This window comes from Pseudophryne corroboree, chromosome 6 (assembly GCF_028390025.1).
Source record: "Pseudophryne corroboree isolate aPseCor3 chromosome 6, aPseCor3.hap2, whole genome shotgun sequence".
Lineage (NCBI taxonomy): Eukaryota > Metazoa > Chordata > Amphibia > Anura > Myobatrachidae > Pseudophryne > Pseudophryne corroboree.
The window spans coordinates 128,426,045-128,453,392 of record NC_086449.1 but is presented as its reverse complement, the minus strand read 5'-3'; the positions used below and the strand labels follow the sequence as shown (position 1 = coordinate 128,453,392).

Here is a 27,348-nt window from a genome sequence, read left to right as displayed (position 1 = left end):
GATTAGGATAATTTATTTTGCAGGTCGGCCTCTTGAGGTGGATGGGCCTTTACCGCTGGTGTCTGGACGACTTCTGGCAGAATGTCTGGGAGGGGACATTACAGGTGTCACCAAGAGGGTTGTGGTAGAGGAAATGGAACTTGTGTGCTCACCTTGATGAGTGAGATGCTGGGTAATACCCCTTTTCCACTGTGTTGCACGGGTCGCAGCCGTTTCACCTGACACGGCTACGACCTGTGCTACAGCCCCCTTTCAGACAGCGCTCACCAACCCGGCATATTGCCGGGTTGGTGATGCTGCTAGTGACGCGGCAGGGGCGGCGCTGGGAGATCACATGATCTCCCAGCGCCGCCCTCCTTATACACTGAACGACACGGCTCCCGTTCACACTAGACAGCTAGCTGGGTTGAACACGGGTTCAACCCGGCTAGCTACCCGGGTAGGATTCCCGGATCACTTGATCCGGGAATTTGCAGGGGGACCCTTTTCCACTAGGAAAAAAACACGGGTAAATGCGCGCCCCCGCGCATTTACCCATGTTTAAAAAGCTAGTGGAAAAGGGGTATAAGTGTAGTCAGAGTCAAATTTAAGTCTCTAGTTGCAGACGTGTGGCTCTCCATGATTCTGACCATGGTGTCTTGTGTGGTTTGGGTTGCAGTCAATATCTGCAAGTAGATTTGATGGAGCCTTTGATTGTCATCCATGACTCTTTGGAATGTATCGATCATGCGATTATTGTCTGCCCTTATTAATTCTAATGTGTTTGCCATTTGGGTGAGCTCATTAGTTTGTCTGCTGTTGCTTCTGCAGAGGCGTGGGACGTGATGGGCAAGACTGGAAATATATTGTGTTTGCTTACGCAAAAAAATCTAAATTATTGGCTTACTGGGTGGACCAGCTGTCCCAAAATGCCTGGTCTTGTGACTGTGCTACAGGTGTGGTAGGGCTTCTGTCCTGCTCAGGTGTCTGGTGAGGGGGCGGAGTTGCAAACTGAGTGGTTGTTGGGTCTGGCAGTGGTATAGCAGTGAGATTGAGGCGGGTATATGTTTCCTGCAGTTGCCCTGGCTGACTTGCCTGAAGATTTGTGTCTGCTGAAAATAGAAAGCAGTTGTGTGTAAGTATATATATTTTTTTTTTTTGCCAGAGCGTTTTGTTTTATTAGTGCTAATATTTTTTTTTTTTTTAGTGTGTGTTGCTAAGCCTATATTGGTCACATATATTGTCTCTTCGTTTTTACACATATGCACCTCACATTTGTTGTCCTAAGTGTTTTGAGGCAATAGTGTCCATTTAGTTTGCGAGGAACTGTTTTCCACTTAAGTTATGCACTAATTTGCTTCATAAATCAGTTTGAAAACATTGCAGAATTTGAAGTAAGCTTGCATTTCCCCTAAATGTGGGATATACTTTAAGACATCTCATTTATTCACATTTCATGTGTTCCATTCTTGAAGGTGCAACATAATTGTCAAGTTTACTGTGATTGGTTGTTAAGGGCAACATGGCATCTTAAGTAGGCCAACAATAGTACAGCATATTTAGCACTGTTTTCAGTAGTGTAAAGTGTGTGTGTAAATATATGTGTTGTATGAATGTGCAAATCAAATCACCAGGCAGCTGAGGGGAATGCGGTGACATGGGTGGAGGATTGTCCAGCAGTTGCTGTGGGGGCATGGCTGAGACCTGGGATATGCGTCGTCGTGGTGGAGGCTCTTGTGGTGCTCTGGAAGACACACCCAGACTGCGCTTCCGCAGGGGCAATTCGTGTGTGGACGGTCCTTTGAAACAAAGTGTTTGAGTTATTTTTGGTTCAACACTCAGGTTAAAACACACCCAAGGTTAATGTACTTACCAGCATCAGCAGCATCCTCTGCTTCAGTCAGAGTGGAGGCAGGGCCAGAAGGTCTTTGTGACTTTTTAGACACTGCAAAAGGATAGGATGCACTTTAAAATTTTAACCTACAAAAACCACTACATACAAATGTGGCAACACATTACTCCTAAACTGATGTTTGCCATATCGTACATTTTACAAAACACTAAGCAAAACATTTTCACAAACACAGGGCATACATTTAAACACAACTACAAACTATGTAAGCTCTCCCTTCCCTCATGCACTTTTAATCCTCTTTCTGTACGTATCTTCATGACAAGAATCCCTTTGATAACACAAAATCCTTAGCCTGTAATCCAAGCATAAAATTTATAATGTGCTGCTAAATGAAGCTTCTATGTTTATATTCCCTGTACTTATTCTCTATTGTATTGAACTGTAAGACACTGACTTCATGTTTGGCCAAATTGTACAATATGCTTTTTTAACCAAAAAACACATGTGGCACCATATAAAGGCTTGCAAAAGCATTAAAAAAAAAACAATGTACCAATTAGAGATGAGCGAGTTCGGTTCCTCGGGATCCGAACTCCCCCGTACTTCACCCACTTTAAACGGTTCCGAGGCAGCCTCGGATCTTCCCGCCTTGCTCGGTTGACCCGAGCACGCCCAAAAGTCATCATCCCGCTGTCGTATTCTCGTGAGATTCGTATTCTATATAAGGAACCGCGCATCGCCGCCATTTTCACTCGTGCTTAGGAGATGATAGCGAGAGGACGTGGCTGCGTTCTCTCAGTTTCTGTGTTCAGTGTGCTGCAAATATCTGTACTCAGTGTGCTGCAAATATCTGTGCTCAGTGTGCTGCAAATATCTGTGCTCAGTGTGCTGCAAATATCTACGTTCTCTGCCTGAAAAACGCTCCATATCTGTGCTGCATTGTAGTATATAGTAGGAGGACAGTGCAGAACTTTGCTGACCACCAGTATATATATATATATATATATATAGCAGTACGGTACAGTAGTCCATTGCTCTACCTCTGTGTCATCAAGTATACTATCCATCCATATCTGTGCTGCATTTTAGTTGTGCGCAGTATATAGTAGGAGGACAGTGCAGAATATTGCTGACCACCAGAATATATATAGCAGTACGGTACAGTAGCCCATTGCTCTACCTCTGTGTCGTCAAGTATACTATCCATCCATACCTGTGCTGCATTTTAGTTGTGCGTAGTATATAGTAGGACGACAGGGCATAATTTTGCTGACCACCAGTATATATATATATATATATATATATATATATATATATATATATAGCAGTACGGTACAGTAGTCCATTGCTCTACCTCTGTGTCATCAAGTATACTATCCATCCATACCTGTGCTGCATTTTAGTTGTGCGCAGTATATAGTAGGAGGGCAGTGCAGAATTTTGCTGACCACCAGTATATATATAGCAGTATGGTACAGTAGTCCATTGCTCTACCTCTGTGTTGTCAAGTATACTATCCATCCATACCTGTGCTGCATTTTTGTTGTGCGCAGTATAAAGTAGGAGGACAGTGCAGAATTTTGCTGACCACCAGTATATATAGCAGTACGGTACAGTAGTCCATTGCTCTACCTCTGTGTCGTCAAGTATACTATCCGTCCATATCTGTGCTGCATTGTAGTTGTGCACAGTATATAGTAGGAGGACAGTGCAGAATTTTGCTAACCACCAGTATATATATAGCAGTACGGTACAGTAGTCCACTGCTCTACCTCTGTGTCGTCAAGTATACTATCCATCCATACCTGTGCCGCATTTTAGTTGTGCGCAATATATAGTAGGAGGACAGTGCAGAAATTGGCTGACCACCAGTATATATATAGCAGTACGGTACAGTAGTCCATTGCTCTACCTCTGAGTCATCAAGTATACTATCCATCCATACCTGTGCTGCATTGTAGTTGTGTGCAGTATATAGTAGGAGGACAGTGCAGAATTTTGCTGACCACCAGTATATATATATATAGCAGTACGGTACAGTTGTCCACTGTTCTACCTCTGTGTCGTCAAGTATACTATCCATCCATACCTGTGCTGCATTTTAGTTGTGTGCAGTATAAAGTAGGAGGACAGTGCAGAAATTTGCTGACCACCAGTATATATATAGCAGTATGGTACAGTAGCCCATTGCTCTACCTCTGTGTCGTCAAGTATACTATCCATCCATACCGGTGCTGCATTTTAGTTGTGCGTAGTATATAGTAGGAGGACAGTGCAGAATTTTGCTGACCCCCAGTATATATATAGTAGTACGGTACAGTTGTCCACTGCTCTGCCTCTGTGTCGTCAAGTATACTGTCCATCCATACCTGTGCTGCATTTTAGTTGTGCGCAGTATATAGTAGGAGGACCGTGCAGAATTTTGCTGAACACCAGTATATATATATATAGAAGTATGGTACAGTAGTCCATTGCTCTACCTCTGTGTCGTCAAGTATACTATCCATCCATACCTGTACTGCATTTTAGTTGTGCGCAGTATATAGTTTGAGGACAATGCAGAATTTTGATGACCACCAGTATATATATATAGCAGTACGGTACAGTAGTCCATTGCTCTACCACTGTGTCGTCAAGTATACTATCCATCCATACCTGTGCTGCATTGTAGTTGTGCACAGTATATATTAGGAGGACAGTGCAGAATTTTGCTGACCACCAGTATATATATAGCAGTACGGTACAGTTGTATACTGCTCTACCTCTGTGTCGTCAAGTATACTATCCATCCATACCTGTGCTGCATTTTAGTTGTGCGCAGTATATAGTAGGAGGACAGTGCAGAAATTTGCTGACCACCAGTATATATATAGCAGTATGGTATAGTAGTCCATTGCTCTACCTCTGTGTCGTCAAGTATACTATCCATCCATACCTGTGCTGCATTTTAGTTGTGCGCAGTATAAAGTAGGAGGACAGTGCAGAATTTTGCTGACCACCAGTATATATATATAGCAGTACGGTACAGTAGTCCATTGCTCTACCTCTGTGTCGTCAAGTATACTATCCATCCATACCTGTGCTGCATTTTAGTTGTGCGCAGTATATAGTAGGACAGTGCATAATTTTGCTGACCACCAGTATATACATAGCAGTACGGTACAGTAGTCCTTTGCTCTACCTCTGTGTCATCAAGTATACTATCCATCCATACCTGTGCTGCATTGTAGTTGTGCGCAGCATATAGTAGGAGGACAGTACAGAATTTTGCTGACCACCAGTATATATATAGCAGTACGGTACAGTTGTCCACTGTTCTACCTCTGTGTCGTCAAGTATACTATCCATCCATACCTGTGCTGCATTTTATTTGTGTGCAGTATATAGTAGGAGGGCAGTGCAGAATTTTGCTGACCACCAGTATATATATAGCAGTACGGAACAGTTGTCCACTGTTCTACCTCTGTGTCGTCAAGTATACTATCCATCCATACCTGTGCTGCATTTAAGTTGTGTGCAGTATAAAGTAGGAGGACAGTGCAGAATTTTGCTGACCACCAATATATATATAGCAGTATGGTACAGTAGCCCATTGCTCTACCTCTGTGTCGTCAAGTATACTATCCATCCATACCGGTGCTGCATTTTAGTTGTGCGTAGTATATAATAGGAGGACAGTTCAGATTTTAGCTAACCCCCAGTATATATATAGTAGTACGGTACAGTTGTCCACTGCTCTACCTCTGTGTCGTCAAGTATACTGTCCATCCATACCTGTGCTGCATTTTATTTGTGTGCAGTATATAGTAGGAGGACAGTGCAGAATGTTGCTGACCACCAGTATATATATAGCAGTATGGTACAGTAGTACATTGCTCTTCCTCTGTTTCGTCAAGTATACTATCCATCCATACCTGTACTGCATTTTATTTGTGCGCAGTATATAGTAGGAGGACAATGCAGAATTTTGATGACCACCAGTATATATATATAGCAGTACGGTACAGTAGTCCATTGCTCTACCACTGTGTCGTCAAGTATACTATCCATCCATACCTGTGCTGCATTGTAGTTGTGCACAGTATATATTAGGAGGACAGTGCAGAATTTTGCTGACCACCAGTATATATATAGCAGTACGGAACAGTTGTCCACTGTTCTACCTCTGTGTCGTCAAGTATACTATCCATCCATACCTGTGCTGCATTTAAGTTGTGTGCAGTATAAAGTAGGAGGACAGTGCAGAATTTTGCTGACCACCAATATATATATAGCAGTATGGTACAGTAGTCCATTGCTCTACCACTGTGTCGTCAAGTATACTATCCATCCATACCTGTGCTGCATTGTAGTTGTGCACAGTATATATTAGGAGGACAGTGCAGAATTTTGCTGACCACCAGTATATATATAGCAGTACGGTACAGTTGTATACTGCTCTACCTCTGTGTCGTCAAGTATACTATCCATCCATACCTGTGCTGCATTTTAGTTGTGCGCAGTATATAGTAGGAGGACAGTGCAGAAATTTGCTGACCACCAGTATATATATAGCAGTATGGTATAGTAGTCCATTGCTCTACTTCTGTGTCGTCAAGTATACTATCCATCCATACCTGTGCTGCATTTTAGTTGTGCGCAGTATATAGTAGGACAGTGCATAATTTTGCTGACCACCAGTATATACATAGCAGTACGGTACAGTAGTCCTTTGCTCTACCTCTGTGTCAAGTATACTATCCATCCATACCGGTGCTGCATTGTAGTTGTGCGCAGCATATAGTAGGAGGACAGTACAGAACTTTGCTGACCACCAGTATATATATAGCAGTACGGTACAGTTGTACACTGCTCTACCTCTGTGTCGTCAAGTATACTATCCATCCATACCGGTGCTGCATTTTAGTTGTGCGCAGTATATAGTAGGAGGACAGTGCAGTATTTTGCTGACCACCAGTATATATATATAGCAGTACGGTACAGTAGTCCATTGCTCTACCTCTGTGTCGTCAAGTATACTATCTATCCATACCTGTGCTGAATTTTAGTTGTGCACAGTATAAAGTAGGAGGACAGTGCAGAATTTTGCTGATCACCAGTATATATATAGCAGTATGGTACAGTAGTCCATTTCTCTTCCTCTGTGTCATCAATGTCAAAGTTGAAAAATATTGTAATGCATATACCCTGTACTAACCCCATGCACATGCCCGCTGCTCGTGCACTCAGTCCGCCGTGCATGCACATATCCGCAATTTGCGTAGGACCGCTCCTGCGATCATGCGCGTGGTATGGGTATTTACGGCGGAGTTTGTGAGTGCGTAGAGGGTTTTTAGAACATTACATATTTAACCCAAATAGTGTATTTTGTACACATAGTTCCCCTACACCACATCAGCGAGTATCAACAGTTTAAACAGTTCCAGGACTAAGGGATTCGCCTTTGCATGATAGGAAGGGTCAGATAAAGGTTGAAAGATCGCATGTTCCAGCGTATAGTTATGTGCAAAAGTAGAATATAGATATTAACTGTATTTACTGTATATTATGTATGCGGCGGGAATCCAGTGGATACCACCCACCAGAGCAGTTTGGGAAAGACATCGCCCATCTTTTCAAATCAACCTATGACCTCTCCTGTAATTAAAAGACACATCTCAGTGTCCAATGGACAATGAGATTACAGTGACCACTGTATTATGTATGTAAGTTGTGTATAAAAAGCCCATTGTTGCCTGGCCGGTCAGAAGACTCTGAACGCTTTCTACCTGACAAGCGGAGGACCGGCCGGGTTGCGCTTGCGAACATTCTCACGTATGTACATTCTCTGTAGCCATTACTCTGTTTTAGATTTAACTTGTTAGCCTGTAGTGTATGATTTGTACTGTTTTACCTTTTGAAATAATCCACGGTGGCCTTAGAACCCTGTGGTTTCAACTACAAATCGGTGTTGTGTCCTCACTTTCCTGCAAGGGTCTAAAGCGTATTTAACTGTATAAGGTTCATAAATATTGATTAGGTGTACGCACTGCGGGTACTTTATACCGTCAGCGCTACTTAAGTTTTAAGGTATAACATCATTGCAGTGCTTTGCTGCATAAAGGTTTATAGTGTAACCAAATTATTACATTGTATTACTTATAAGGTTTAAAGGTTATCAATTGTGTCTGTACACTCAGCGCGGCGTGGGTACGCCAAGTACGTACCACGTACGGGACTCTGTATGCAAATAGCTTACAGAGTGCGTAGCGCGTGTATTCAGCCTAACGGCCATAGCGGCTCCACGATATAAGTGTATCTAGAGGTATAGCTTTTGGTTTAAGATAATATCGACATTATCAATTGGGGGCATCGTCCGGTTTTTCCTCATACCCGCAGCCTAGCAGGTTTACGCAGACTTTATCTATCAGCAAAGGGCGGAAAGGTATTCCCCGTAAGCCTTCTCTTGGTTGGTGGATACACTAGTGCTGATTAGATAAGCGTCTGCCCTGCATGGTTTGTAGGGATGCTGGAGGGATCCGTAAGGTAAGAACGCAAAGCTATTATTTTTAAAATCTGTAAATTTCTATTTGGCGCCAAATGCGCACACAACACACGCATACACCTGTATTTTGTACTTTGCATATCTGCCCGCATTATTGCCATAAGTAGCGATTATTAGATTCATTTTGACCTGTACTGAGAAAATTTGTTGCAATTTGTTAAAATATAGAGTTAATATTTAAGGAAGTAAGTGTAAGACGCACACGCAGCCTGGCCTAGTTGTAAAGGTTTATACAGAAGAAACTGTGTGTTGTGTTAAGTAAGCGATTATAGTTAAATATCGCTTACATTTCTAGAAGTGTGGGATTTGTAGTACTGCGGACGTACGGCCTTTGTACACGTGTCTCGGACAGAGTACGGGACTGCGCACGCAATGTAAAGGCATATACACGTGGCGTGTTCACGCAACGTGCATAAAAGGATGACCGCTAAGTACAAATCACACAATAGCATTGTTTTAATTTAGGCGCGAGACGGTAGCCACGCGATAATAGCACAAATTGATCAGTTTCCAATATTTAGTTTAAAAACCTTTTTTACTGTGTTACCTCTGACACTAAGGCTGTTTTATCTGAATGAAAGTTAATTTTCTGTACAGAAAAACCAAAGTGTATATTAGTGAACGAGCGTGAGTGTGCAAACAATAAAGGTTTTGTGGACCCAGGGAATTCGGGATCCCGTAGGAGACCACACCAGGTGAGTGGACACTTGGTGGCATGAGAGTGGCTTGCTCACGTTAACATTGATTAAAGTACAAAGGAGCAAAGTAGTAGATATCGCAGACCAAAGGTCAGCGAAGGTATAGAGTACCGCAGACCAAAGGTCAGCGAGGTTTTTGTTTAGAGAGCGCAGCCCAGGTGGTTGGCGTAGAACCCATATAGGCCCGTTCAGATACGCTCCGGCTGAGGTTTCGCAGCCTGAAAAACGATTCCATTGGTCATACGGCGGATAAATAACAGTTACCTATACGCTGTGCGATTGGACCGCGTGTTCGTGGGTGCAATACTTAGCTCAACGTGATACCCTTTTACGACCTTTGCGTAAAATCGCGGGATCATAAGCGCTAGGTGTAGCACACGCAATGTGATTTGTGTAACATTTTTTTTATTTTAAGGGAGTTTCTCTGGTCACTCAGGAAATCTCCAATGACCAATATTTACTGGGAAGGGTAAGTCACTCCCATATACTTCCAGTAAATAGAGGTTACACAGGGGCCCTAGGTTGGGTACGTACCAGCGCTGACGACAGTGTTTAGGTGTATTGGCCAACGTGGGCGTGAGTGGGTGAGAGCACTCATTGAACTTTCACCGTTGCCTTATATTGAGTATTTTGTTTTTTGTAGGAATTAGCTGAGAAGGCAATACCTGCAAAAGATGGGGGCCAGTTGCTCAAGTAAGGGACGATCAACCAGGGTTCAGGTTGATATTCCGTGGCCCAAGGGGTCGGCGAGGTACATAATGTGTGAGAAATATGGATCACACGCAGAGGTTTTATGCAATGAATGGGAACGTATGACCGCGGAAGATAGGGAACCATTCCCTAAGGTAGGCAGTTTTAATCCAGAGGTGTTGCAGAATTTAAGTTTTAGGATATGTCTGTTAAAATCCCAAAAACAAAGGATCAGACACTCAAACTGTTTACATTTATGGCAACAAGAGGGTGATATGCAGAGGGAACTAGCTCACGCAGCCGGTTCCAACCCTAGCAGGAAACTGATAGCAACTGCACCACCACCACCGTATATTACAGGGGAGAAAGTGGCTACAGACAATGGCATACTAATATATGATAAGAGTGAACTTGATAAATGTATTAATGTTAACCCGTGCAAGTTGTATCCCATCTTAAACTTCCCTCAGGACTGCGACCAAGAAGATGAGCCCAGCACGATATCGGCACTCTCTCTAGCAGCCACCATACAAGACACACAAGTGGGCACGGCCCAACCAGTAAGAACAGTAGCAAAGGCCCCTAGCGGAGGGACAGGTGAGGTCATGTCCACAGGTAAGTACGGTACAGTACATTATGCAGAGACAATTGCACCTCACATTGTAGAAGCAACTCAGAATGATGTAATTGAACTAAATCCTGTCAGGGTGATCGCAGTCCCCAATGGGAAGACTGACGCTCAGAGAGTCACTCCCGTCAGGAACATTGCTATGCATTGTCCTTGGTCCCGGACAGAATTGAGGACAATTATGTCTGAATGTCCCGATTCCAGAAAGGATCTAGCAGCATGTCAGAGGTTTATTAGAGAATTAGGCAACGCCACCGAACCCACAAACAAAGATTGGCGAACAGTGCTACGAGCATATTTACACTCCAATATTGACCCTGCCAAATTCATTGCTGATTGTAAATTAGACATAGAAGTACCTCTCACTGATGAATACACTCAGGAGAATGTACGATAGATCAATCTACAATTAGGAGTATATTTCCCTACTGTTGTCAAATGGAATAAAATCTTTTCCATAAGACAAAAAGAAGGTGAAACTGCATCTGAATATTTCCATCGTGCACTGCAGGAAATGGCTAGATACACTGGGGTCAAGGACATTAAGGAAAATGTACATCATAGAGAGGTAGATGTGTCAGTATTAATGGACGGCTTAAAAGAAACGTTGAGAACAAGGGTACAAACCACTCAACCTAACTGGAGAGGTATCTCGGTGGCTGCATTAAGAGAGTCCGCTATCGAGCACGATCGGAACATCATTAAGCACAGGGAGTCACAGAGGGAAAAGCTGATGACAGTAAGTATACAAGCCCTGACAACGAAGCCACATCAGCCAAAACCCCAGACCCCTGATGGTAAGTCGTATGTAGTAAAATGTTATAATTGCCAGAGTGAAGGACATTACACAAGGAACTGTAATTATAAAGGCACACATAACGTATATCGACCCCCTAGACCAGAACATGACTCACAGCATAACACACGTAATTGGGATCAGGGATCGCATAGGAGGAATTATGAGCCACACGCAGGGGAAACAAGGAGGTACCCACCTAGGAGGGACTGGCAGACCTCTGGAAATTCTCAGCTACCCCCTCACATATTGTAGCTGCCAGCGCGCTGCGGGAGGGTCACAACATACAATAGGGGTTAGGCCACACCTGTAGTCTGCAGCCAGTGAAGTTAATTGCTAGCCTTGGAAGTGAACCCGAGGTTACAGTTGATGTAGCTGGTAGATCACTACCTTTCCTTGTAGATACAGGGGCGGCCAGGTCAGTGTTAAATTCAACAGTAGGTATGAAAACCACGGGTAAAACAGTTTCAGCAATGGGGGTAACAGGAGTAGTGCAACACTACCCTTTTAGTAGACCAGCAGAGATTACGATAGGGCCTTTGCAGACCAAGCACTCCTTTTTGCTGGCTGCTTTGGCTCCGACTAATCTACTTGGGAGAGATTTATTGTGTAAGATGAGGTGTGTCATATATTGTACTCCTGAGGGTGTCTTCTTAGATATACCCGAGAATCATGTTCAGGAAGTGCAGGATATGTTAGACACCCCACAAAGGTTAAATGTCACACTCTGCTGTTATAGACAAGTGTCCATCCAAGGTAGAGGAAATAATCTCCCAGATACTGGAATCCCTCTGGACCAAAGATGGACAAGACACTGGATTAATGGCAAATGTAGCTCCTGTAGTAGTGCAAGTAAAAGATGGTAGGATAGCTCCAAAAATCCCACAGTATCCCCTGAAGCCAGAGGTGGAATTAGGAGTGTACCCAGTCATAGAGCACTTGCTACAACAGGGCATCTTAGTTAGGAAGTCCAGCACTGCCAATAGTCCCATCTTCCCTGTGAAAAAGAGTGGGGGGGGAGGGGTTACAGGCTAGTGCAGAATCTAAGGGGGATAAACAAGATAGTTGAGAGCCAATTCCCCGTAGTGCCAAATCCAGCTGTCATCCTCATGCAAATTCCCCCTACTGCGAAATTTTTCACTGTCATTGACCTCTGTTTTACTTTCTTTTCGGTCCCTCTGCACCCTGACAGCCAATATTTGTTTGCATTTACATACAGGGGAGTACAGTACACCTGGACTACCCTACCCCAAGGTTTCATTTACAGCCCAAGTATTTTCTCCCAGGCTTTGCATGACTGTTTACAATCCTTTCAACCTGAGAGCGGATCAGTATTAATACAGTATGTAGATGATTTACTGCTGTGTTCAGATTCACTCGAGTCATCCTTGAGAGACACGAAACAGCTACTGTTTCACCTTTCTAATACGGAACACAAGGTTTCAAAGGATAAGTTACAGTTGTGCCAGACCAAGGTAAAATATTTGGGACATTGCTTGACACAAGGACTTAGACACCTCACCGCTGATAGAATACAGGCGATTCGCGACATGACTCTGCCACAAACCCAGCAGTAGATCCGCACTTTCCTTGGAATGTGTGGGTACTGCCGAAACTGGATCCCAGGGTTCTCCATACTGGCTTTACCTTTGCAGGAAATGGTCTCCTCGAACAAACCAGATCAGATCTCTCACACAGATGAGTCCGAACTGGCATTTGAGAGACTTAAACAATGCCTATCACAGGCACCTGCATTAGGCATGCCAGATTATGGGAAACCCTTTGAATTGTATGGTACGGAAAGTGCTGGGTGTGCGGCAGGTGTCCTAACCCAGAGACATGGTGATGCCAGCAGGCCGGTAGCTTACTACAGTGCACAGTTGGACACTGTAGCACGGTCTCTCCCCACATACTTGCGAAGTGTTGCAGCAATAGCTTTGCTAGTGAGTAAAAGTCGTAGTTACAAAGAAAAAGAGAGACTCTGTGTTGGGGCACGCTTGAAAAATAAAATTTAACTTTTAATTAGAATCTAAGTAAAATCATGGTACACAGATAAACACACATAAATATATTTATGACACTATAGGAGAAGGCCATAAAATTGTTATAGTCTTACTCCACTTGTGTTCTTTGTTAAGAGAAATAATTCTCACACACGAGATAATTAGGAGTAAACAATCTCAGTTGTTAAAACTATTCGAGGTGACAGTGACACCCAGGGTGAAAATATTAGAAATTAAATTACAGCATAACATGGTAGTAAATTCGTTAGCCTGTGGTACATAGGCATTAGATATAATAAAATTTGACTAAGACTTTAGTCTATATGTTAATGCCTATTATGGTGATGTGTCCTGGTAAAGGTTAATCTGCTATTTTAAATTTAAGACAACCAAGTGCAGTGAATGAGAAAACACAAATTATTGGAATATAAAGAATAATCAGAAAAAAAAAATTTGAATAAAAAGAGGAATGTAGGTGAGAAATCGGTATAGGTCAAAGGTTGCTCCAACACCTCTGCTTTTCACATGAATACAGGGGTATTTATTACTACACCTGATATTCCCTAGCAGTCTCCCATCTAGGTACTGATCAGGCTGTTCACTGCTTAGCTTCCAAGATCAGGCGAGGTTGGGCGTAGCCAGTGAAATATGGCAGTAATATCACATAGGTTGTGAGTACAATGGTGTATGGTTATTGGCATGTACCAAAAGAAGTACTTCTGCTATCCATTATTGTGCGCAGTCTCTCTGTTGCCTTTGCATTGCAGAGTAGTTGTATACTGGCATCAGGATGAGAAGATACTGAAAAGATAGGATCTAGGAAACGTATAGGTTCAGAGCCCGTCTTCTGCTGTCCAATGTCATATATGAAACTTATATAGTGGACATTGGATGAGAGAGGTGGGTTGTCTGGGCCTACTGAATATAAGTGTGAAATTACACAGATATCTTAAGTCCTGTTATACCCTGTTATGCTGTAATTTAATTTCTAATATTTTCACCCTGGGTGTCACGGTCACCTCGAATAGTTTTAACAACTGAGATTGTTTACTCCTAATTATCTCGTGTGTGAGAATTATTTCTCTTAACAAAGAACACAAGTGGAGTAAGACTATAACAATTTTATGGCCTTCTCCTATAGTGTCATAAATATATTTATGTGTGTTTATCTGTGTACCATGATTTTACTTAGATTCTAATTAAAAGTTAAATTTTATTTTTCAAGCGTGCCCCAACACAGAGTCTCTCTCTTTCTTTGTAACTACGATATGTACTATTGACCCTGGGTGCACCACCAACAACAGTAACTCCTTGATTACCTATACAGGCATTTCTTATGCTTATGCACTGTTGGTTCACAAGGGACAAATTTTATAAGAGCCCATTGTTATGAAATTTCCATAGTCCTGTGCGGCACCAAATTAACCTTCCTAGTGAGTAAAAGCAAAGACGTAGTGTTAGGACACAACCTGACCATCCATACACCTCATGCAGTGTCAGCCTTACTGAACTCTGCCCAAACCAGACATGTCTCATCAGCACGGTTTACAAGGAGGGAATTAGCACTAATGGCCCCTGTAAACATCACCATAAAAAGATGCAGCGCACTAAATCCTGCAACTTATCTCCCAGATGTGCCTGGACAGGCACAAAGGGTGAAGGATGAGAATGATGGTGAAGGAGGATTTAGTACAGACACTGACACACATGATTGTATGGAATATCTAAACAAAACTTTCACTGCAAGACCCGACATTAGTGACAACCCACTGGAAGGCATAGATTTTACTTTTTACACTGACGGTAGTTGCCACAGACAGACGGGCTCGGGAGACTTGTGTACTGGATACGCAGTTGTAGATGACAGAGGCATCATAGAAGCTGAACCCCTGGGCCCACCGCACTCAGCACAAGTTGCTGAGCTGGTCACCCTAACCAGAGCGTGTGAACTGGCTAAGGGTAAGTCAGCCAATATATATACAGATTCTTGGTATGCCTTTGGAGTAGTGCATGATTTCGGGGCCCTATGGCGCCTAAGAAATTTCATGACGGCAGCTGGCACACCTGTAGCGCATGCAAGCCATATAAAAAGGCTTCTAACAGCGATACAGGAACCTGACAGAGTGGCTGTTATGAAGTGCAAAGCCCACACTTACAGTCAAGACCCAGTGTCACTTGGTAACAGCCGGGCAGACGAAGCTGCTTAATCAGCAGCCAGCACCCCCATACAGACAGATATCACACAACTGATGGTATTCAATACCGTCAACACACAAAAATGAAGTGAAATGCAAAATTTGTGTTCTCCACAGGAATAGGCAGTCTGGAGGTCAAAAGGATATGGCCAGGAGTCCTCAGGACTCTGGACAGATGGACAAGGTAAGCCAGTAGCCCCCAGAGCATATCTTCCAAGCTTAGCTGAGGCGGCACACGGTCTGACTCATCTGGGCAAAGAGGGCATGTGTAAGCTGGTGAGAGCCTACTGGTGTGCGCCAGGATTCTCTTCTCATGCGGGTAAGAGAGCAATGACATGTCTTATCTGCTTGAGGAAGAATATAGGAAAGTCAATACCAACAGAACCATCCCATATCCCGCCGACAGACGGCCCTTTTCAGGTAATACAAATTGATTTCATACAGTTGCCACCCTGCAGAAATGTAAAATATGTGTTAGTTTGTATTGACGTGTTTTCAAATTGGGTAGAAGCGTTCCCCGCTGCCACAAATACTGCTACGTTTACTGCAAAGAAAATTGTGCAGGAATTTGTGTGCAGATATGGTATCCCTAGGATAATTGAAAGCGATAGGGGTACCCATTTTACAGGTGAAGTCTTTCAGGTAATGTAAAACTGATGGGAATTAATAGTAAGCTGCATACTCCGTACCGCCCACAGGCGAGTGCGAAGGTGGAAAGAGTAAACAGCACTATTAAGAACAAGCTGAGCAAAGTGATGGCTGAAACTGGATTGTTATGGCCAGAAGCTTTGCCACTTGTATTGTTCAGCATCAGAACCACTCCAAGGTCCCCCCTTAACCTATCACCCTTTGAGATTCTTTTTGGTCGACAACCCCATATAATGATTGACCCCGAGGATGATTTGAAATGCAATAATGAGGTGACTGTAAAATATATGGTTAAGATGAGCCAGCAGTTGAGGAATCAAAACAGAAATCTAAAAACTGGTGATTCCTGACCTACCAAACAGTAATTGTCATGACATTGAACCTGGGGATTATGTAATGATTCGAAATTTTCTACGCTCAGGTTGCCTCATTGACAGGTGGGAAGGACCGTACCAAGTCTTACTAACCAGCACGACAGCATTAAAGGTTGCAGAGAGAGAGACTTGGGTCCACTCGTCCCACTGTAAGAAGGTCGCTGACCCAGAGAGAGCCCATGACAAAGAGCAGAGTGTAGAGGAAATCATATCACTGGAGTGCCTGTTCCGGGAAGGTTGAGAGGCAGGACTGTTGTCACGGCACCTGAGCACGGAGAACTACAAGACCAGAGGCGGTTGTCGCACCAAATTTCTTTTCCCTTTTTATTATTTTCTCCATCTCCCATTACCCTCCTTCCCCCTCCTTCTTGCTCCTTTTTTTCTCTCCCCTTAACAAGACTGACTTACCCCAAGAGACTGCATTCCGGGTTTTCCTGTTGACCCTGTTGTTGACCAGAGCAGTCTGTTTCGGTGAGAGTACCAGAGAGGTCGAGAAAGGATCTGGAATGGGTTCTGATGGCAAGGACGGATTTGTAGAATTCCAAGAGCAACACATCCACCGAGCAAAGGCGAGTATCGGAAAACGATCTGGTAGTCAAGAAACTAGGAGGCACTGTGAAGGGTTATTGGCTGAGGAAAATTGTATTTGTAGAAACTGAAAACATAGTTGAGGACGGGTGCATCCAGAGATGTCAGTCCAGCCTTAATATCAACATGGACCATCATCCATTGAGTGATTATCACTCATTAGTGGGTAAGGTTTTAAACCAAACAGAATGCTGGGTGTGCTCACAAGTACCTCGAGGTCAGAGCAAGTCACGACTAGTACCGTATCCTTTAACAATAGATGAGGTACTTGAATTACGGGGTGGGAGATCGGTGGACAAGAAATTTAATATTTATAGGCCCCCTAGTTTGAAGCTCTACCAATACCATGTAGATAGATATTTAGTATGTTTCAACATCTCAACATCTCCAATTCCCGAAAGCCGGGAAATTGGGAGGTGACATGGAATAACCAAACCATGGCATTTTCTCACAGAGCCGACAGAATACCCGTAGACTCTGAACTTATACGCCAAATAGCCGATGGTGGAAGGTATTTTTGGTATAGGTATACTCTAGGAAGTATGACCATGCGGGTTGGAGAAGTATCACCAGGGTACTGTGCGCATATCATACAGCCTGATACGTGTACTGAACAGATGAGAGAGTTAGGGATAAGATTTTTCACTTGAAAGGTTTGCAATATGGTAATGTCATATTCTGTCCCATATGTTCTCCCCCATGATGCATATTTCATATGCGGGAGGAAGGCGTATAAGTGGCTTGCCCCAAACTCAGAGGGATTGTGTTACATTGGAATAGTGTTGCCAGAAGTTATGACAATAACCCATAATAAGATGAAAGACGTTCACCGCAATGCTCAAGCTCCTTACACTCATACTCACTATGAACACATCGTTAAGAGACACCTTATAGATAGGACAGAGCACGCAGCCTCTGATTTGATCCATGAATCCACCGGGATTCCATTCCTACTTGCGTTAGACATCACCCGTACCGCATAGATCAAAAGATGGACGATATATTGCAATTGAAGTGGGAGTTACGGAGGAGACACAACCTTACCCTTACTGCTGTGAGTAATGAACTGACCGGCTGGGTCTCATGGTTGAACCCACGAAATTGGTTCTCAGGTTTAGGAAAATGGGCTCACAATGTTATCGTGAGTGTAGGAAAGTTTCTCCTTTGTATCCTGGGAGTTGTCATAATGATTGGTTTGATATTTAGGTATGTTCGAATTTTAACGCAGCGCAAGCGCGGTACCAAAGTGATGAGTTTAAGGAGCGGGGGCATTGGTACAGCAACTGATTTAATTTATGACCCATCAATAGAGACAATGTTGTGATAAGACGTGATTCCACGGTCCGTTTCTTTCACCCGTTTCTCCTTTGTTTTCCCTCAGCAAAAATACACCAATCCGGAGAAGACTTCAATCAACACCCAAGAATGATTACGCAAATGTTATGTGAATGTATTTTCGATATGTTTCTTATCTTCATCTCTCCATGTATCATCAACTAAATGTGCACCCCATTTGTTGGAACAAGAAGCCGAAAAGAGCTTGGTAGTGTTTGTTGGCCCACTTACAGACCCTTAATACGGGATGAGAAGGATTTAATGTATACTTCGCAATACCTCGAAGCTTATCTAGAACATATACGGCACGATGATACATGCCCCTCAGACATGGATTTCATATGTACATGCTTTTACTATCCCACTAGGTCATACATTTCCCGCCTACACCTCTCCTCCTACCATCCTATTATCTGTGGATAATGTATTGTATATTTTTATCCAACCATCTGTGGATAATGTATTGTATATTTTTATCCAACCATCTGTAGATATTGTATTGTATATTTTTCTGTTTAATGTTTAGATAGTGGCAGTTATTGTTGACTGCCAAAGGGTGGACTGTCAAAGTCGAAAAATATTGTAATGCATATACCCTGTACTAACCCCATGCACATGCCCACTGCTCGTGCACTCAGTCCGCCGTGCGTGCACATATCCGCAATTTGCGTAGGATCGCTCCTGCGATCATGCGCGTGGTATGGGTATTTATGGCGGAGTTTGTGAGCGCGTAGAGGGTTATTAGAACATTACATATTTAACCCAATTTTGTACACATTGTTCCCCTACACCACATCAGCGAGTATAAACAGTTTAAACAGTTCCAGGACTAAGGGATTCGCCTTTGCATGATAGGAAGGGTCAGATAAAGGTTGGAAGGTGATGTCTAGTATCCAGCTGTAGGGTAGTTTAAGGGTAACATTCCGGTGTTGGTTAGAGAAAGATCGCATGTTCCAGCGTATAGTTATGTGCAAAAGTAGAATATAGATATTAACTGTATTTACTGTATATTATGTATGCGGCGGGAATCCAGTGGATACCACCCACCAGAGCAGTTGGGGAAAGACATCGCCCATCTTTTCAAATCAACCTATGACCTCTTCTGTAATGAAAAGACACATCTCAGTGTCCAATGGACAATGAGATTACAGTGACCATTGTTTTATGTATGTAAGTTGTGTATAAAAAGCCCATTGTTGCCTGGCCGGTCAGAAGACTCTGAACACTTTCTACCTGACAAGCGGAGGACCGGCCGGGTTGCGCTTGCGAACATTCTCACGTATGTACATTCTCTGTAGCCATTACTCTGTTTTAGATTTATCTTGTTAGCCTGTAGTGTATGATTTGTACTGTTTTACCTTTTGAAATAATCCACGGTGGCCTTAGAACCCTGTGGTTTCAACTACAAATCGGTGTTGTGTCCTCACTTTCCTGCAAGGGTCTTAAGCGTATTTAACTGTATAAGGTTCATAAGTAATGATTAGGTGTACGCACTGCGGGTACTTTATACCGTCAGCACTACTTAAGGTTTCAGTTATAACATCATTGCAGTGCTTTGCTGCATAAAGGTTTAAAGTGTAACCAAATTATTACATTGTATTACTTATAAGGTTTAAAGGTTATTAATTGTGTGTGCGCACGCTGTGCGTACTTTGTACACTCAGCGCGGTGTGGGTACGCCAAGTACGTACCACTTATGGGACTCTGTACGCAAATAGCGTACAGAGTGCGTAGCGCGTGTATTCAGCCTAATGGCCATAGTGGCTCCACGATATAAGTGTATCTAGAGGTATAGCTTTATGGTTTAAGATAATATCGACATTATCATCAATTATACTATCCATCCATACCTGTGCTGCATTGTAGTTGTGGGCAGTTTATAGTAGGAGGACAGTGCAGAATTTTGCTGACCACCAGTATATATATAGCAGTATGGTACAGTAGTCCATTGCTCTACCTCTGTGTCGTCAAGTATACTATCCATCCATACCTGTGCTGCATTTTAGTTGTACGCAGTATATAGTAGGAGGACAGTGCAGAATTTTGCTGACCACCAGTATATATATAGCAGTACGGTAGAGTAGTCCATTGCTATACCTCTGTGTCGTCAAGTATACTATCCATCCATACCTGTGCTGCATTGTAGTTGTGCGCAGAATATAGTAGGAGGACTGCGCAGAATTTTGCTGACCACCAGTATATATATATATAGCAGTAAGGTACAGTAGTCCATTGCTCTACCTCTGTGTCGTCAAGTATACTATCCATCCATACCTGTGCTGCATTTTAGTTGTGCGCAGTATATAGTAGGAGGACAGTGCAAAATTTTGCTAACCACCAGTATATATATATATATATATATATATATATATAGCAGTATGGTACAGTAATCCATTTCTCTTCCTCTGTTTCGTCAATTATACTATCCATCCATACCTGTGCTGCATTGTAGTTGTGCGCAGTATATAGTAGGAGGACAGTGCAGAATTTTGCTGACCACCAGTATATATATAGCAGTATGGTACAGTTGTCCATTGCTCTACCTCTGTGTCGTCAAGTATACTATCCATCCATACCTGTGCTGCATTTTAATTGTGCGCAGTATATAGTAGGAGGACAGTGCAAAATTTTGCTGACCACCAGTATATATATATATAGCAGTATGGTACAGTAATCCATTTCTCTTCCTCTGTTTCGTCAATTGTACTATCCATCCATACCTGTGCTGCATTGTAGTTGTGCGCAGTTTATAGTAGGAGGACAGTGCAGAATTTTGCTGACCACCAGTATATATATAGCAGTAAGGTACAGTAGTCCATTGCTCTACCTCTGTGTCGTCAAGTATACTATCCATACATACCTGTGCTGCATTTTAGTTGTACGCAGGATAAAATAGGAGGACAGTGCAGAATTTTGCTAACCACCAGTATATATATATAGCAGTACGGTACAGTAGTTAATTGCTATACCTCTGTGTCATCAAGTATACTATCCATCCATACCTGTGCTGCATTGTAGTTGTGCGCAGTATATAGTAGGAGGACAGCGCAGAATTTTGCTGACCACCAGTATATATATAGCAGTAAGGTACAGTAGTCCATTGCTCTACCTCTGTGTCGTCAAGTATACTATCCATGTGTGCGCTGCATGTGCTGTTTGGGTACTATTTTTTAAATCTGCCATCCTGTCGGACACTGCAGTGCCACTCCTAGATGGGCCAGGTGTTTGTGTCGGCCACTTGGGTCGCTTAGCTTAGCCATCCAGCGACCTTGGTGCACCTCTTTTTTTCTTTACATAATGTGCTGTGTGGGGACTATTTTTTAAATCTGCCATCCTGTCGGACACTGCAGTGCCACTCCTAGATGGGCCAGGTGTTTGTGTTGGCCACTTGGGTCGCTTAGCTTAGCCATCCAGCGACCTTGGTGCATCTCTTTTTTTCTTTGCATCATGTGCTGTTTGGGGACTTTTTTAAAAAATCTGCCATCCTGTCTGACACTGCAGTGCCACTCCTAGATGCGCCAGGTGTTTGTGTCGGCCACTTGGGTCGCTTAGCTTAGTCATCCAGCGACCTCAGTGCAAATTTTAGGACTAAAAATAATATTGTGAGGTGTGAGGTGTTCAGAATAGACTGGAAATGAGTGGAAATTATGGTTATTGAGGTTAATAATACTATGGGATCAAAATGACACCCAAATTCTATGATTTAAGCTGTTTTTGAGGGTTTTTTTGTAAAAAAACCCCACCCAAATCCAAAACACACCCGAATCCGACAAAAAAATTTCAGGGAGGTTTTGCCAAAACACGTCCGAATCCAAAACCCGGCCGCGGAACCGAATCCTAAACCAAAACACAAAACCCAAAAAAATTCCGGTGCACATCACTAGTACCTATGCATTACACACATCACCATATCTTTTATGGAAGATGAGATGAAAAAATAAGACAGCAATATTGATGGCAAAACTAAAAAAAAAATGATCTTTGTGGTAAAAAATTATAAATCAATAAAAAAAAAAACATTCATATCTTAAAACTCATCACTTACCAGCCACCCTGGGACGATCAGAGTCCCGTACATATGTCCCCCTCACAACCTCCCCTCCGGAGGTTCTGCAGTGGCTCCTCGTATTCCAAATAAGTGGCAGTAAACGGCCACCCCACTCCTGTTTGATGCGCCGACTTGGCCTCCTTCGCCATTTTTGTTTTCACACAATGCTTGATATCGTAAAAGCGCTTTCTGCAGGTCTCCTCTATTCGCCTCACCACACCCTCACTATTCACAGCATCAACCACCTTCTGCCACATTAAAGCTTTTTTCTTTGCGGACACCATAGCTGCATCCAGACCAAAGAGATGGCAATGAAATTTCATTATCATCCTCACCAGGTATAGAATCTAGATGGATAGTATACTTGATGACACAGAGGTAGGTACAGCAGTGGCCTACCGTACCGTACTGCTATATATGCTGGTGGTCACTGTCAGCAAACTGCAAAACTAAAATGCACCACAGGTATAGAATCTAGATGGATAGTATACTTGATGACACAGAGGTAGGTACAGCAGTGGCCTACCGTACCGTACTGCAATATATACTGGTGGTCACTGTCAGCAAACTGCAAAACTAAAATGCACCACAGGTATAGAATCTAGATGGATAGTATACTTGATGACACAGAGTAAGGTAGGTACAGCAGTGGCCTTCCGTACCGTACTGCTATATATACTGGTGGTCACTGTGTCAGCATACTGCAAAACTAAAATGCACCACAGGTATAGAATGTAGATGGATAGTATACTTGACGACAAAGAGGTAGGTACAGCAGTGGCCTTCCGTACCGTACTGCTATATATACTGGTGGTCACTGTGTCAGCATACTGCAAAACTAAAATGCACCACAGGTATAGAATGTAGATGGATAGTATACTTGATGACACAGAGGTAGGTACAGCAGTGGCCTTCCATACCGTACTGCTATATATACTAGGGGTCACTGTGTCAGCAAACTGCACAACTAAAATGCACCACAGGTATAGAATGTAGATGGATAGTATACTTGACGACACAGAGGTAGGTACAGCAGTGGCCTACCGTACCGTACTGCTATATATACTGGTGGTCACTGTCAGCAAACTGCAAAACTAAGATGCACCACAGGTATAGAATGTAGATGGATAGTATACTTGACGACACAGAGGTAGGTACAGCAGTGGCCTTCCATACCGTACTGCTATATATACTGGTGGTCACTGTGTCAGCAAACTGCAAAACTAAAATGCACCACAGGTATAGAATGTAGATGGATAGTATACTTGACGACACAGAGGTAGGTACAGCCGTGACCTTCCGTACCGTACTGCTATATATGCTGGTGGTCACTGTGTCAGCAAACTGCAAAACTAAAATGCACCACAGGTATAGAATCTAGATGGATAGTATACTTGATGATACAGAGGTAGGTACAGCAGTGGCCTTCCGTACCGTACTGCTATATATACTGGAGGTCACTGTGTCAGCAAACTGCAAAACTAAAATGCACCACAGGTATAGAATGTAGATGGATAGTATACGTGACGACACAGAGGTAGGTACAGCAGTGGCCTTCCGTACCTTACTGCTATATATACTGGTGGTCACTGTGTCAGCAAACTGCACAACTGAAATGCACCACATGTATAGAATCTAGATGGATAGTATACTAGACGACACAGAGGTAGGTACAGCAGTGGCCTACCGTACCGTACTGCTATATATACTGGTGGTCACTGTCAGCAAACTGCAAAACTAAAATGCACCACAGGTATAGAATCTAGATGGATAGTATACTTGACGACACAGAGTAAGGTAGGTACAGCAGTGGCCTTCCGTACTGCTATATATACTGGTGGTCACTGTGTCAGCAAACTGCAAAACTAAAATGCACCACAGGTATAGAATGTAGATGGATAGTATACTTGATGACACAGAGGTAGGTACAGCAGTGGCCTTCCGTACCGTACTGCTATATATACTGGTGGTCACTGTGTCAGCAAACTGCACAACTAAAATGCACCACAGGTATAGAATCTAGATGGATAGTATACTTGACGACACAGAGGTAGGTACAGCAGTGGCCTACCGTACCGTACTGCTATATATACTGGTGGTCACTGTCAGCAAACTGCAAAACTAAAATGCACCACAGGTATAGAATCTAGATGGATAGTATACTTGACGACACAGAGGTAGGTACAGCAGTGGCCTTCCGTACCGTACTGCTATATATACTGGTGGTCACTGTCAGCAAACTGCAAAACTAAAATGCACCACAGGTATAGAATGTAGATGGATAGTATACTTGATGACACAGAGGTAGGTACAGCAGTGGCCTACCGTACTGTACTGCTATATATGCTGGTGGTCACTGTCAGCAAACTGCAAAACTAAAATGCACCACAGGTATAGAATGTAGATGGATAGTATACTTGACGACACAGAGGTAGGTACAGCAGTGGCCTTCCGTACCGTACTGCTATATATACTGGTGGTCACTGTGTCAGCAAACTGCAAAACTAAAATGCACCACAGGTATAGAATGTAGATGGATAGTATACTTGATGACACAGAGGTAGGTACAGCAGTGGCCTTCCGTACCGTACTGCTATATATACTGGTGGTCACTGTGTCAGCAAACTGCACAACTAAAATGCACCACAGGTATAGAATCTAGATGGATAGTATACTTGATGACACAGAGGTAGGTACAGCAGTGGCCTTCCGTACCGTACTGCTATATATACTGGTGGTCACTGTCAACAAACTGCAAAACTAAAATGCACCACAGGTATAGAATGTAGATGGATAGTATACTTGACGACACAGAGGTAGGTACAGCAGTGGCCTTCCGTACCGTACTGCTATATATACTGGTGGTCACTGTGTCAGCAAACTGCAAAACTAAAATGCACCACAGGTATAGAATGTAGATGGATAGTATACTTGATGACACAGAGGTAGGTACAGCAGTGGCCTTCCGTACCGTACTGCTATATATACTGGTGGTCACTGTGTCAGCAAACTGCACAACTAAAATGCACCACAGGTATAGAATCTAGATGGATAGTATATTTGACGACACAGAGGTAGGTACAGCAGTGGCCTTCCGTACCGTACTGCTATATATACTGGTGGTCACTGTGTCAGCACACTGCAAAACTAAAATGCACCACAGGTATAGAATGTAGATGGATAGTATACTTGACGACACAGAGGTAGGTACAGCAGTGGCCTACTGTACAGTAATGCTATATATTATATACTGGTGGTCAGCAAACTGTGCAAAACTGAAATGCACCACAGGTATGGATGGATAGTATACTTGACGACACAGAGGTAGGTACAGCAGTGGCCTTCTGTGCCATACTCCTATATATTATATACTGGTGGTCAGCAAAATTATGCACTTCCTACTATATACTGTCTACAATGCAGCACAGATATGGAGTGTTTTTCAGGCAGACAACATATACTGGTGGTCACTGGTCAGCAAAACTCTGCACTGTACTCCTCCTATATAATATTATACTGGTGGTCCCCAGTCCCCACAATAAAGCAGCACACTGAGCACAGATATGGAGTGTTTTTCAGGCAGACAACGTATACTGGTGGTCACTGTCAGCAAAACTCTGCACTGTACTCCTGCTATATAATACAGCTGCTCCCCAGTCCCCACAATTAAGCAGTGTGAGCACAGATATATGCAGCACACTGAGCACAGATAAGGAGCGTTTTTTTCATGCAGAGAACGGATAAAACTGGTGGTCACTGATCAGCAAAACTCTGCACTGTACTCCTCCTATATTAATATACAGCTGCTCCCCAGTCCCCACAATTAAGCAATAAGTAAAAGCAAGCACAAATATTTGCATCAACAATACACGGAGAGGATGCCAGCCACGTTCTCTCCCTAACATTTCCAATGCACGAGTGAAAATGGCGGCGACGCGCGGCTGCTTATATAGAATCCGAATCTCGTGAGAATCCGACAGCGGGATGATGACGTTCGGCCGCGCTCGGGTTAACCGAGCCATATGGGAGAATCCGAGTATGCCTCGGACCCGTGTAGAATGGGTGAAGTTCGGGGGGGTTCGGTTTCCGAGGAACCGAACCCGCTCATCACTATTAGGAAGAACTCGAAAGCTTAGTAAATTACCGAATACAGATTCAAAAAGTCCCAATTTTGTACGGCCGATGTCAGTCGAATTCAATTTCGACTAAAATCGGTCACAACACGAATCTTAGTAAATATACCCCCTGGCATCTATTTCTATGCGTATACAAAATATCTTATCCTAAACACCATAGCTAGGGTTAACACCTCATGCATCATCGATTCGTGGAAATCCATAACCCCCCCCCCCCCCCCACCACCACCACCCCAATCCCAAACCCCCGGCGCCAAGCAATGTTCATGTAAATAAAATTATGTACCATATTTATAAATTATTTTACGTACAAACAATCTAAATGAAACAGTGTATATATATATATATATATATATATATATATATATATATATATAAATAGCAATATAGTAGCCGCCACTTGGATAAATTACAGGCATTTGGTGCCTTAAAACTAGATTGTGTGAAAGAGGGAAGAACCATGAAAGTGTAAGTGTTGTACACAACCTAATCAATATGAAGCTTTAACAGGTTAAACAAACAAATGCATTACTAAAAGGTGTCTGTTAGTGATTAAAAAATATACATATATCTATATATAACTTGAGCCTCTATTTGTTTCATGTATGCTTATTATATTATAAATATATGTTTGACATGCCTGTCAGCTCTCGTTGCTCTTCTCACATGAGCCAGGCCGGCATTACTTCTCCACCGCAGCTTGGGGAAACGCTGAGGAAGAGCTGCCGATGGCAGTGTCACGGCAGCTTCGGCTCAGTCTGGGCTGAACACAGTCTCGCGATATTTGATGTCATCATCTCGCGAGACAGTCACTGTAGTTCACCGAGTTCC

At 43.0% G+C, this 27,348-nt stretch overlaps 1 long non-coding RNA gene and 1 pseudogene across 2 annotated transcripts in view; both read right to left on the bottom strand.

Moving 5' to 3' along the window:
* Positions 1 to 362: 362 nt before the first annotated feature.
* The window catches only part of LOC134935035 (uncharacterized), a 110,408-nt gene continuing 83,422 nt past the window's right edge, over positions 363 to 27,348 (bottom strand). For both annotated transcript variants that reach the window (XR_010179854.1, XR_010179853.1), the window contains exons 2-3: positions 1,853 to 1,924; positions 363 to 1,778 (exon numbers count right to left, since the gene is read on the bottom strand). This is a non-coding gene — a long non-coding RNA (uncharacterized LOC134935035). The remainder of the gene's footprint in view (positions 1,779 to 1,852; positions 1,925 to 27,348) is intronic.
* On the bottom strand, positions 13,735 to 13,853 carry LOC134937280 (5S ribosomal RNA; annotated as a pseudogene).